Below are 13,263 nucleotides of genomic sequence, written 5' to 3'. Positions count from 1 at the left end.
ACCACAAAGCTAATAAATCGTCAACCGCACCTAAACGAGTTGTTATTGTTTTGATGTAGGGGCTTACTCTGTAGTTCAGTCTCACCTCAGAAATCATCACATAGTCCATACTGGTCTCGAACTCATGGCTGGTCTCCTGCCTCTTTCAGCCTCCAGAGTAGTGAGTTCAGAGGCACGCACCGCCATGCCCATCCTCTCCTAATGTTTCTGCTGTGTAGATTCTCGGTAGCTTGTTGGACCACAGTGCAGTTACACCACTGATTTGGGTGCAGCAGGAAGAGAATCTGACTCTCGGGCAGTTCTGCTGTTTGATGTCAGTGACTTCTGAAGTCACTAATGGTGAACCTCAAATATGATCATGGCTTAGGGCTGGGAAGATAGCTCAGTCAGTAAAGTGCTTGCCTTTCAAGTATGAGGACCAGAGTTCAATTCCCCACAGAACAAACACAAACCAAAAACAACCTAGGCATGGTGATGAAGACTTGTAATCCCAGCATTGGAGAGGCATCTCTTGCTGACTGACCGAACTAGCCTGCTGGGTGAGTTCTGGCCCAGTGACTTCTGTCTTGAACATCAGGTGGATAGCAGCTGAGGAACAAGGGCTCAAGTTTCTCCATGTGAGATGCACACATAACCCTGCACATACACACAAGCTTTGATCATGGTGTGGATGGGGATGAACCATTTGCATGCGGAGCATAGAGACTGTTTAGAATTCTTCCTCTGTGTACCACCTCCTACATGACTCCCCACCCATATACCGAACAGCCGTGTCTGATGGCTTTGACTTTGGAAGAGGAGGGCTTTGACATTTGCCGACCTCAGAAATGCTCAGTCTTAAAAATGAACATAGCCAAGGGCTGGGGAGATGACTCCGAGGTTCAAAGCACTTGTTTCTTTTACAGAGGACCCAGGTTCTGTTTTTGGCACCCACATGGTGGTTCCAGGAGATCTGGTGCCCTCTTCTGACCTCACATACACACATGCAAGCAAAACAGTCACATATAAGATAAAGTGAATAAATCAAATCAGGATTTCAAAAGAGAAACAGATCCATCCCTAATTCTGCCTTGTGAGTTCTCTTTATTTGCTGAGGAACTTTCAGAAAATGAGTCCAAAGATGAAAGTACCTGGGAGTGGGGGGAACGGCTGGCTCTTGGGTGGGAGGGTGCCTCATGGCTCTGTAGAAGAGATTGGTGTTGTCTTTTCCCCTGCCCCCTTCACAGCATCATAGGGTATGATGCATCCTCCCACTAAGCCTTTCAGAGCTAAACGGGACAAAGCAGACCCCTGCTCATGTAGCAGCAGCCCGCACAGGTCCAGGACATGAAGAGGGAGTGTGAGCAGCATTACGGGTAAGGAATGCTGCTCCGGACACCACCAGTTAAGTCTTTCCTGTTATTAATATAAAACCCTGAGATTGCCCACTGTCAGGATTCTTGGTTGCTGTCGCCATACATGCCTTAAGTTCTTGCATGATTATTATTATTATTACTATTATTATTATTATTTGGAATATTGTGCCGATGCCAAGTACGTTTTAAATCAACCAGCAAATGTTTACTTGGTCTCCCTTTCCTCTCACCCCCTTCTCAAATGGATCACAAAGATTATCTCCAGCCTTCCTTCCCCCGACTCATCCCGTCGTCCCAGCCTCCAACACCAGCAGCACTCCTGGAGAACACAGTAGCTAAGCAGACCAAGGAAGGAAGGAAGCCAGCTGAAGACTTGAACCCCTCCATCCTCTCCTCCAAATACAATCCGCCAATCTCATCCCTAGCTCGGCAATAGAACACCTGCCTGCTGCAGCCCTCTTTGCCCCTCCCCCTCTGTTGACAGAGGCTGCTTGTTCGTTCCCTGGCCGCTTAGACCCAAATAATCACTCAGAAATTATATTACAACACTGCATTGCCTATTAGCTTATGCATATTTCTAGATAACTCTTACATCTTAACCCATTTCTATTAATCTGTGTATTGCCACGTGGCTGAGGCTTATAGGCAAGGTTCTGGTGCTTCTGTCTCCATGGGCTACAAGGCTTCTCAGTGACTCCGCCTACTCTCCTATAGATATCTCTTCCAGCCTGGCTATATTTTCCCACACCATGCCCCCCCACACATCTCCTATTGTTCCCGCAGGTAATCCCAGCTAACCCACAGGCCGCTCCTGCCAGGGAAGCAGGTAGGTTGACTGTAGATCTTCACCTCTCCAGCTCCTCCAATCCCAGTGGCATCCTCAGCTCAGTATCGGAACACCTGCTCTTCTTCCTTTCCTCTTTGAGCCCCGTCCCCAAGGGATCACAAACATCTCCTCCTCCAAGCTTCCTTTCCCTCAACCCATCCTAGTGTCCCAGCCTCCAATACCGGTGGACATTTCCTGGGAACCCACCACTGAGCAGGCCAGAAAAAGCTTCCTGGAAAAAGTTCCAGGGAAATCTTCCTACCAGGCAACAGAACGGCCATCACACTCCCCTAAATCCAGAGAGAAACAAAACAACTGCTCAGCAAAGACAAAACAGATATCAGCACCCTGAACTTTGTCGTCCCGATCCCAGAGGCCTAGTGGTAGTATAAAAACAATAACAACCAGGACCTCATGTCTCCACAGGAGCCTAGTAACGCCACCACGGCAGCTAAAGTTTTCAACATAGCTGGAGTACACAAAAATACCTTAAAACAGCCTGCACGGAGGTGATAGAGGTCCTTAAAGAAGAATAAATCCCTTAAGGAAATCCAGGGCAACATATACAGTGTAAGGAAATGAATAAAACTCTTCAAGACCTGAGCACGGAAATAGAATCAAACCCAAACTGATGGAAATCTGGAAGTGAAAAATTTAGGAATTTGAACAGGAACCACAATGGCAAGTATCACCAACAGAATACAAGATATGGAAGAGAGAATCTCAGGTGTTGAGAATATGATAGAAGAAATGGATACATTGGTCAATGAAAATGTTAGATCTGAAAAACTCCCAAAATATGACATCTAGGAAATCTGAAACACTATGAAAAAAAAAAGATCTAAAAATAATAGGAATAGAGGAAAGAGAAGAAAGCCAGTTCAAAGGCCCAGAAAATACTTTCAACAAAATCAGAGAGGAAAACTTTTCTAACTAAAGGAGATGCCTATAAAAGCACAAGAAGCATTTAGAACACCAAATAAAATGGACTAAAAAGAAAGTCCCCTTGTCACATAATTATCAAAATGCTAAACATACAGAACAAAGAAGATATTAAAGAGGCAAAGGAAAAAGACCAAGTAATATGTAAAGACAGATCTATTAGAATTACACTTGACTTCCCAATGGAGACTCTAAAAGTCCAAAGGACCTGGATAAGTGTTCTGCAGACTCTTAAGAGACTATAGATGCCAGCCCGGACTATTATACCCAGCAAAACTTTCAATGACCATAGATAATATTCCATAATAAAGCCAAATTTAAGCAATATTTATCTACAAATCCAGCCCATAGAAGGTAGTAGAAAGAACTACAATCTAAAGAGGTTAACTACACCCATGAAAACACAAAGATAAACAATCTAAGACCCATAAAATCAAAAGAAACACACGACCCCTCTCTCTGTGTCTGTCTGTCTGTCTTTCTCTCTCTCTCTCTCTCTCTCTCTCTCTCTCTCTCTCACACACACACACACACACACGCACACACACACACACTACCACCACCACTACCAACAACAACAACATCAGCAATAACAACAACAACAAATAGGACTCAATGATCATTGATCGTTGATATTTCTCAATATCAATGGTCTCAATTCCCCAATAAAAAAGACACAGATTAACAGAATGGTTGGGAAAACAAGATCCATCCTTCTTCTGCATACAAGAAACACACTTCAAAATCAAGGATAGACATTACCTCAGGGTAAAGGGTTGGAAAAAGATATTTCAAGTAAATGGACCTAAGAAGCAAGCTAGTATAGCCATTTAAATAACTAACAGAATGGACTTCAAACCAAAACTAATCAGAAGAGACAGGGAAGGACATGAAATACTCATCAAAGGGGAAAAAAATCCACCAGAAAGACATTTTAATTCTTAACATTTATGCTCCCAAACACCAGGACACTCAAGTTTGTAAAAGAAACACTACTATAGCTTGATACATTGATAGTGGGAGACTTCAGTACCCCACTCTCATCTTTAGACCAGCCACCCAGACAAAACTAAACAGACATACTGGAACTAAACGACTTTATAAACCAAATAGACCTAACATTTATAGAACATTTCACTCGGACATAAAAAGAAACAAAATATCTTCTTCTCTGCACCTCATGGAACTTTCTACAAAATCGACCACACATTCACACAAAGCAAGTCTCAACAGAGAAAAGAAAATAGAAATAACACCCCAATCCTATCAGATCACTAGGGATTACAGTTGGATGCCAACAAGAAACAACAGGATCTTACAATCTTATGGAAACCGAACAACTCTACTATTTGAAAATGTGCCAAGATAGAAATGAAAAAAGACTTTCTAGACTGAATGAAAAGGCAAACACAGCATCCCCAAACTTACAGGACACAATGAAAGGGGGTCTAAGAGGCAAGTTCATAGCACTAAGTGCCTACATTAAAAAAAAAAACTGGAGAAATTTCATACTAACAACTTAACATTACACCTGAAAGTTCTAGGACAAAAAGAAATCACACCCCAAAAGAGTAGATGACCAGAAATAATCAAACTCAGGGCTGAAATCAGTAAGAGTAGAAACAAAGAACAATACAAAGAAGCAATGAAACAAAGAGTTGGGTTTTTTTTTTTGAAAAAATGAAAAAGTTTGACAAATGATTATCCAATTTAATTAAAGGTCAAAGAATATTCAAATTTCCAAAATTAGAAATGAAAAGGGGCCATAACAGCAGATACCAAGGAAATTCAGAGTATCATAAGGTCATATTTTTAAAAACCTATACTCTACCAAATTGGAAAACCTCTAATAAATGGATAATTTTCTCAATAGGTACCACTTACCAAAGTTAACTAAAGATCAGATAGGCAATTTAAACAGACCTATAATGTCTAGTGAAATAGAAGCAGTCTTTAAAAGTCTCACAACCAAAAAAAGTCCAGGGCCAAGCACAGAATTCTACCAGACTTTCAAAGAAGGGTTAACCCCAATACTACTCAAATTATTCCACTAAATAGAAGGAACATTGTCCAATTCATTTTATGAGATCATGGTTACCCTGATACCCAAACTACACAAACACCCAACAAAGAAAGAATTACAGACCAATTTCCCTTATAGATGCAAAACACTCAATAAAATGCATGCAAACTGAATCAAACAACACATCAAAAAGATCATTCACCAGGATCAAATAAACTTCATCCCAGAGATTCAGATATGCTTCAACATATATAACCTATATATAGGTTACAGGATTATAACCTAACAAATATAATCCACAATGTAAACAAACTGAAAGATGAAAACCATATGTGTTATTCTTTGCTGTCACTTTAAGAGCTAGCCACGCCCACCCCAGCTACTTCTGACCTCTTTGCCTTCTTTGCTTCTCCCTTTTCTTCCCATCTCTTGCCGTGTGTACACGTGTTTTCTGTCTCTGTCTATGTTTGTCTATGTCTCCCTTTCTTTAAGTAATAAATGTTTAGCTTTATGTATAGCTTTATGTCCATTTACTCTGCCATCCACCGCATCCAGCCGCCTGACTCTGCCGCTGGCCCGGGGACCCTGCACTGCTTTGGCGGCGGCAGCCTCTGCCTGGCTCGCAGGCCGCCCGGGGCATCTCATCATCATATATTTTTTAAAAGAACAATAATATGATCATCTCATTATATGCAGAAAAAGCTTTTGACAAAATCTGACACCGTTTCATGACAAAAGTCCTGGAAAGATTAGGAACACAAGAGACATAGCTCAACATAAAACCAAATGCACTGAACCTGACAGAAGAGAAATTGGGGAATAGTCTTGAACTCATTGGCACTAAAGAAGACTTTCTGAACAGAGTACCATTAGCTCAGAAACTAAGATCAATAATTAATAAATGGGAGGGACCTCATGAAACTGAAAAGCTTCTGTAATGTAAAGGACACCATAATTTATGTACAAAATGGAAAAAGATTTTCACCAACTCCACATCCAATAGAGGACTAATATCCAAAATAAAAGCTCAAGAAACTAGATATTAAAAAATAATTCAATTAAAAATTGTCAGAAGCAAAGACCTGTATTTTATTTATAGCCATCTTAAGCTCACAAATTGTGTAAAATATTCACCTCTGCAGGGCTAGTTCTGGACCTAGGAAATTAACCTAGTTTCTTGCCTCCCTGTAACACCTGCAGGCTCCAGGCTTTAGAAGCAATTAGCATTTCCTTTGTTATTTAATATCTCTTTTTCTCAGCCAGAGACCTTCCAGACCAGAATACCAGCAGACCAGACTTTCCTGACACCCTCCCCTCCCCGCTGCCTGTTACCTATATAATAGTTCATGAGAAAAAGTAAAATTTGCAGCTTGATCAGAAAGCCTGTCTTACTGTCATTTCTCATGTCTCTTGTCCCCTCCATTCCTCTTCCTCCTCTAGGTTTATCAGAGACCCTCCGTTTATTGCTATCTCAGCTGAGAGCCAGGTCATGTGACCAAGCTCTCCCATTCTTATGTATGTCCTGCCTTCCCCTCCCCCTCCTCGGTGTTCACTGAAATCCTCTCGTTAACTCTGATTACAGGTGTTTTGCATAGTGACGTGCTTCTCATAGGGCCCATCAGAAGCATGTACTTTGCCCAATTCCTGTTCATTCTTTCTGTGTATAATAATTATTCATTACATCTCATTTCAGATTACAAAATCATAAGTCTCATATTTTAAACTGGTATGTACTTTTACCTCTCTTATATTTAATATTAAGCTGTTCTCTACCATTGTCAGTTCTACCACTAATCTTAATGTTACAAACAGTTTTTTTCTTTCTTTCTGTCTTTTTACAAGTGTGGATCTTACCTGTTAAGAGCCAGTACAGTCAAGCTCAGACCCAACCTTCCAGACAGATTCTGTACTGCAACTATACCTTATAAACAGCCTCAACTGCTCAGAGATCTGGGGAATGTGATATTTAAGTACTTAATTACTAAATAACTTTTCATAATAAAAAGAGACAAGTTGGCTCCTAGCAGGAACACTCTGTTTCCTCCAAGAAGACAGAAGAGAAACAGTCACAGAACAACATCCATCTGCAGTACAGAGCAATGTCCATCTGCAGTTCGCTTCAACTGCCAAACGCTGACCATTGGGCAAAAACTGCCTTTCACCTAAACTGAAGACCTCCAAATGTGGACAGAATCACTGGAATTGACAGCCTAGCTGCCCGGGTAAGGTAGGCCTGTCTTCCTACAGATTTCTTAGCCCACAGGGTCTTCTGAAGCCTGACAGGCTCTGTGCTAAACAGCAAAGGTCAAATACAACCTTCAGCGACCAGGGAGGACCCAAAAGAGTAGCTATGGGTGCCAAGCAAATAAGTTCTCTGTCATTTTTTAATCAGTAACTCAAGTAAAATTGTATCCTTCTCAAAGATCTCTGACAGTTTGATAGCTGAGAGGTTTTGCCAGGTTGCCTCACCAAATAAAAATACCTTTCATTGTACAAAAATATGTAACAGCCATTATACAATGCATATGTCTAAAATTTCTGTTTTTACAAACCCAAGGAGTTCTTATGAGTTCCAGGGAGCCTAATTAAAGAACCCACCGTAAACAGGTCAGATACAGACCCCTCAATTCCCTGGTCCTAAAAATTTTTTCTTAATTTAACTTTGTCCTCTGTTCTGCTAATACCCTAACCAGGTACAAGGGACACCAGACATTTCCATGCCACAGACACCTGTCGGGAGCAGAGACCAAGTATGCCAGGATGTGACCAGCACCCAGCCTTCTCTTGGATCTCCCCCCTCCCAAAGACGACGCCCACAAATCAGCCGGAAACAGTCTAGCAGTCTTGAGAATTCGCCGCCCCAATTCCTTCAAACTGTAATGTCTAATCTTCTACTTTTTATTATAAAAAGGATCTGGGAATGTTATTCCTTTGCTCTGGTCCCTTTAAGGGCAAGCCACGTCCACTCCCAGCCACTTCTGACCTCCCGGTCGCCATCTTAACCTCTTCTATCCCCGTCTCTTGGCGTGTGCACACGTGTCTTCTCTGTCTCTATGTTTTTATGTCTTTATGTCTCTCTATCTCCGTCTCTCTGTCTCTTCTTTAAGTAATAAATGTTTAGCTGTTTAGCTTTATGTATAGCCTTATGTTTATTTACTCTGCCATCTGCCACACCCGCCCGCCTGACTTGCCTGGCCACATGGCAGGACCCGCCTGCCACCCTGGAGATCTTACAGGGACCCACAGCTGTCCTTGTCGGACTAGCGACTGCTCTGCAAGCCTGCCAGGGAACAGGCCAACATTAATCAACAACAATACTCAGATCAGTGACTTATTCAACCATTATCTGAGGGGCTTTCTCCTGCTGCAGATGGGAACAAATACAGAGATTCACAACTGGGAAATAAAGAGAGAGAGAGAGAGAGAGAGAGAGAGAGAGAGAGAGAGAGAGAGAGAGAGGAGGAGGAGGAGGAGGAGAGAGGGAGAGAACTCTTAAAACACACAGATCTAAATGGGATGTCTCCATCAAATTCCTCCCGCTAGAGTTCACAGAACCCCTCAGAAGAGGAGGGAGAAAGAGTGTGGGAATCAGAGAGGCTGGACGATGAGGAGAAGAAGGCCCCTCTAAATCAGCTGAGCAAATCTAGTATGAGCGCACAGAGACTGAAGCAGTAAGCAAGGACCAGCATGGGTCTTGTGCCAGGTCTTTTGCGTATATATTATAACTCTCAGTTTAGCCTCACACTCAGAGGTCTGCCTGACTCTGCCTTCTAGCGCTGAGATTAAAGGTATGTGCCACCACCGCTTGGTGGGTCTCATGATAAAAATGTTCAAATTTTCTACCCAGAGAGATATTTGACCCTCTGCCAACAGGATCTATGGGGTTCTTATTAGCAAAAGCATTTGGGCGCTTAAAGGTTTAAATGTCTGCTCAAGGGTTATTGATTCAGATAATCATGGTTCAGATAATCGTCATGACATTGGTAGACAAAGCCCTCCATCTGCTGGCCTCAAAAGAGATGTACAACTGCTTCTATTGCCTTCTGTAATTCCCAACACTGACCATGCCGACAGACTGGCTGGTGGTACAAGATTTTAATTGCTAAACAGAGATCTGAATACATGATCTGGATAGCAGAGTCAGTTCCACGGTTTATTGGCTACCCATGCTGATATGTTAATTATTGCCTTGAAACACAGGCCTATTAACTGGACCAAGGGGGAAAGTCCAAGTCTGGTCTTTGATATAAGGATGATATCTCAAATATGACAGAGCTTCAGAATTTTTTAGACACCTTAGATGGAAAAAAAAAAACAACCCAATTAGCTGTTTTGAAGCCTTTGATATTTGATGCAACCATAATCTTGTGGGGATACCTGAAATGCAACAATGGAAACTATGCTCTCAGTAAATAATAGGAAAGACCCTGTTTGATCGGGGTCATTTATCTAGAAAGATAAAAACCCATTGCTCTCCTAGGGAAAATGCACTAACACATTTTGGTGGAGCAATGGCCCCTTCCTAGGGGGAAACTGGATGTCCTTTCAAAAACAATAATATAATAGGCATATTGAGCTATCTACTAGCTCTTGAAATACCTCTGTATTTGTTGTTAAGAAAAAAAAACCCAGAAAACAAAAATCAAAAGTTTCTTCCAAGATCTTTTTTTAAGTTACTTAACCTAAAACATACACATTTAATTACCTAATTCTGATCTCTAAAATGGCACCTAACAGAGCATAGACACTCAATAAAGTTTCTTTTAAGATTTATTTTGTGTGCGAATGTGGGTGTTTTCCCTACATGGATATATGTGCTAAGAGTTCAGAACAGAGTCATGAATGGCTGCGTGCTACCACATGGATGTGAGAACCCAGCTCCAGTCTTCTGCAAGAGCAACAAGTGTTTTTAATGCTGAACCACCTCTCCAGTCCCCTTGATCAGCTGAGTTTTTTTTGTTTTGTTTTGAATTCACCGAGTGCCGGCTAGACACTGAACTGCCCTCTGTGCACAAAGCTCTTTGCTGGTGTCCTCCAGCCGCGGTGCTGGCACTCTTGGAGTTCACCCCTTTGTTTTTATAGCATAAGAAAATCAATTTGGATCAGAGTATTTTAGTGCTTGGCACCGCTGGCATTTGGGGGGCTGCCTGAAGTTCTAGGGCTGTGTTATGGGGACCACCCTCCAGCATCCACCCCGGAATACAAGTTGCAGTGGATACAAGTACTTACTGTGTAGATTAGCATGTGTTACCGTGTGGGATCTTAATTACATATAATTTCCTGTTTTCAGAGCAGATGTCGAATGCCACTGACATTAAAAACTATCAGTATTTGACTTTAAAAAAAAAAAGAAAGTCAGACCGAAGGCCCATCACATTCTTTGTGACCACAGTACTAGAGCTTTTTGAAAGAATTTAATAAAATTTGAGGATAATGGTTTCATTATCTAGTGTTGAAGGAAGCAGAGATCAGCTGTTGCCCGGAAGCTCCAGCTGCTTGGAAGAGACTTAGCCCAGTTGAGCTACCTAGAAGGGATATTCTCCACCGTGTTGAACTACCTGATGCTGTCAGTATGGTCCAGGCTTCCGGCTTTCCCTAGTGATCACCTAGGCTGGGGTGGGCATTGGTGATGCATATGTCTCTGAGTCACTTCCGCTCCTATAAGCAATGCCTCACCCATGTTCCTACAAGTAACCCCAATAAACTCATTGGTTCACCAAGTTGAACTTTAGTGGTATCTGGACTTTGGTCTGTGTCAGTTCTAGAGTAAGTAAATGTTATTCATGGCTCCCTAGGAATAGCGTCTCACAACAACTTCCATTGAGACAAGGTCTCTAATTGACCAGGTTAGGCTGGTGCCTTCGTTAGGGTTTCTATTGCTGTGAGGACACGCCATGATCACGGCAGCTCTTAGAAAGGAAAACACTTAATTGGAGTGGCTCACTCACAGTTCAGAGGTTTAGCCCATTGCCGTCATAGCAGGACTTAACAGTGTGCAGACAGACATGGCAAAGAAGAAGGAGATGAGAGTTCTACTTCTTGTAGGCAACAGGGAGGGAATTGAGACAATGGATGTGGCTTGAGCATTGATGAGACCTCAAAGTTTGCCTCCACCGTGATACACTTCCTCCAACAAGCCATACCCACGCCAACAAAGCCACACCTCCTAATAGTGGCCCTCCAGATGAGTTTGTAGGAGGCCATTACATTCTAACAGCGAGTCCCAGGGACCCTTCTGTCTCTCTCCCAGTGCTGAGACTACAAGCATGCACCATTATGCCTGGCATTTTCACATGGGTTCTGAGGACCAAACTTGGGTCTTTAGTGCTTTACCCACTGAGCCATCCCCCTAGCTCCATTCTCTCAGTCCAATGATGTTATCTTTCAGAGAATGGCTAAGGAGGGAGGCATGGTGATTGGCTGTCACCACGCTCACCACCATCACCATCTCATGATGGCATCCGGCCCTCACACTGCAGCTCATATGCAGTTGCGGCTGTCAGGCCCACAGCTGCAGCCTTACTTGGTGAACCTCAGAAATCCCAGGCAAATGTATGTGCGCTACTGAAAGGTTACGTTCCGTGTGCAAGGAGCAGCCCCATGGGATCCGGCTAGCAAGACTCCACCCACCTTCCTCGACAACAGAAAGCTACATTTCAGATGAATGTCGGCCAGGGGATCTCGATCTTTCTTGACTAAAGTTGCTGCCGAAGTGACAGTCAAACTCCAGTTCCTGCCTCTGCTCCCTGGGAATTGGCCAGAATTAGAAAGGCAGCCGTCCAACTGCCCGCCCAGTGGTTCTCTATGGAGCCTTTCAGGGCTCTCTGCAAGTAAGTGAAATAGCGATTCAGTAAATGTCCATCATTCATTGCAGTGAGCATAGTTTGTTTTTGCTTTGAAGTGCTGGGGGTAGATAAACTGGGCTTCATAAACAGTGGTCTACATCTCGACAGCCCCACCCACTTTTAGCTCGTGCGCTGTCTCCAAGCAGGATTCCTGGCTTTTGTTCCATACATAGTAAAACAACCAGTTTAATAATCGTGCATGTCTATGCCTTTCATACAACCAAATATAATATTCCTGCATGGGTAGATTATATACTCTTTACTTCTGTGGCTACTTATTGAGTCTTATCTGAGGTTTATCTAAGGTCAAATACTTTCTTAGTCAGAGTAGCAAAGTCCTGATGAAACAAAGGGAAGGCTCGCCAATTCTGGGACATGCGTTTACGCAGACCACTGACATCACCTGATCATGGCTTCTCTGTAAGGGGCTCCAGGTGTCCTGGGTGTGTGGTCACTTTCCATTATCAACCAGAAACTTCGAAAACAGCAGGGCCCTCACACTGAGTGGTGTGCTTGATAGATAGCCCTTGTTCAAAAGCAGCGGACGAATCTACCCACCCCATCCGTATGACCCATCATCTTTTCAGGTCTTCTCTAGGTGTGACCAGTCACTCAGGCTGGGTCACAAGACCCTGATGAGGAAGAAGTCACCCTGTCTTTAAACGGCATCGGGACAGACCTCTATGGCAAACTGTTAACTTTGTGGAGTCGCCTCAACCCCTGGTCATTCCCTCTTCTCTGTCAATGGTCCTTCAGCAGGGACACAGACCTCTTTGTTTCCTCCCCCACGTGACTACCCATCAGTATTTGAAGATGGCTATTGTGTTCCACCATCCCATGACAGCCTCCCACCCATTCCGAAGACGCACTGTGCCAGCACATCACTGTAAAAGACTTGTCAGGCCAGGGGTTTAGTTTCACAGCATAGAGCAGGGGTGATTGCCAAAGAGCATCATGATAACTGACTCACTCACCGTTTGATAGGGATTAATAGGGCAACGCCTGAGCCTGCTGCTCCTAATTCCTAATCTGCAGGAAGTTGTGACTTTTGTCCAGCCTCTCCCTCTGACATCATCTGATTCTCACGAGGAACCATTTCCTGTGTGAGAGACATCGATGGTCCAAGTTTTAGCTTTCCTATCTCCACACTTGTCTTAGTCACTGTTCTGTCGCTGTGGAGACACCATGACCATGGCAACTCTCATCAAAGAATGCATTTAATTGGTGGCTCACAGTTTCAGAAATTTAGTCCCTTATCAAGATGACGGGAGC

The 13,263-nt window shown here is 43.1% G+C and overlaps 1 long non-coding RNA gene across 1 annotated transcript; it reads left to right on the top strand.

Annotated features, from left to right (window-relative positions):
* Positions 1–6,611: 6,611 nt before the first annotated feature.
* LOC148120224 (uncharacterized) lies at positions 6,612–8,280 on the top strand. Its single transcript, XR_015739449.1, has 2 exons — positions 6,612–7,753; positions 7,840–8,280. It is a non-coding gene; the product is annotated as an uncharacterized LOC148120224 (long non-coding RNA).
* The last annotated feature ends 4,983 nt before the right edge of the window (positions 8,281–13,263 follow it).

The sequence above is a fragment of the Myodes glareolus genome, chromosome 12 (assembly GCF_982192425.1).
Source record: "Myodes glareolus chromosome 12, mMyoGla1.1, whole genome shotgun sequence".
NCBI lineage: Eukaryota > Metazoa > Chordata > Mammalia > Rodentia > Cricetidae > Myodes > Myodes glareolus.
This window is presented reverse-complemented; position numbering and strand designations above follow the sequence as displayed.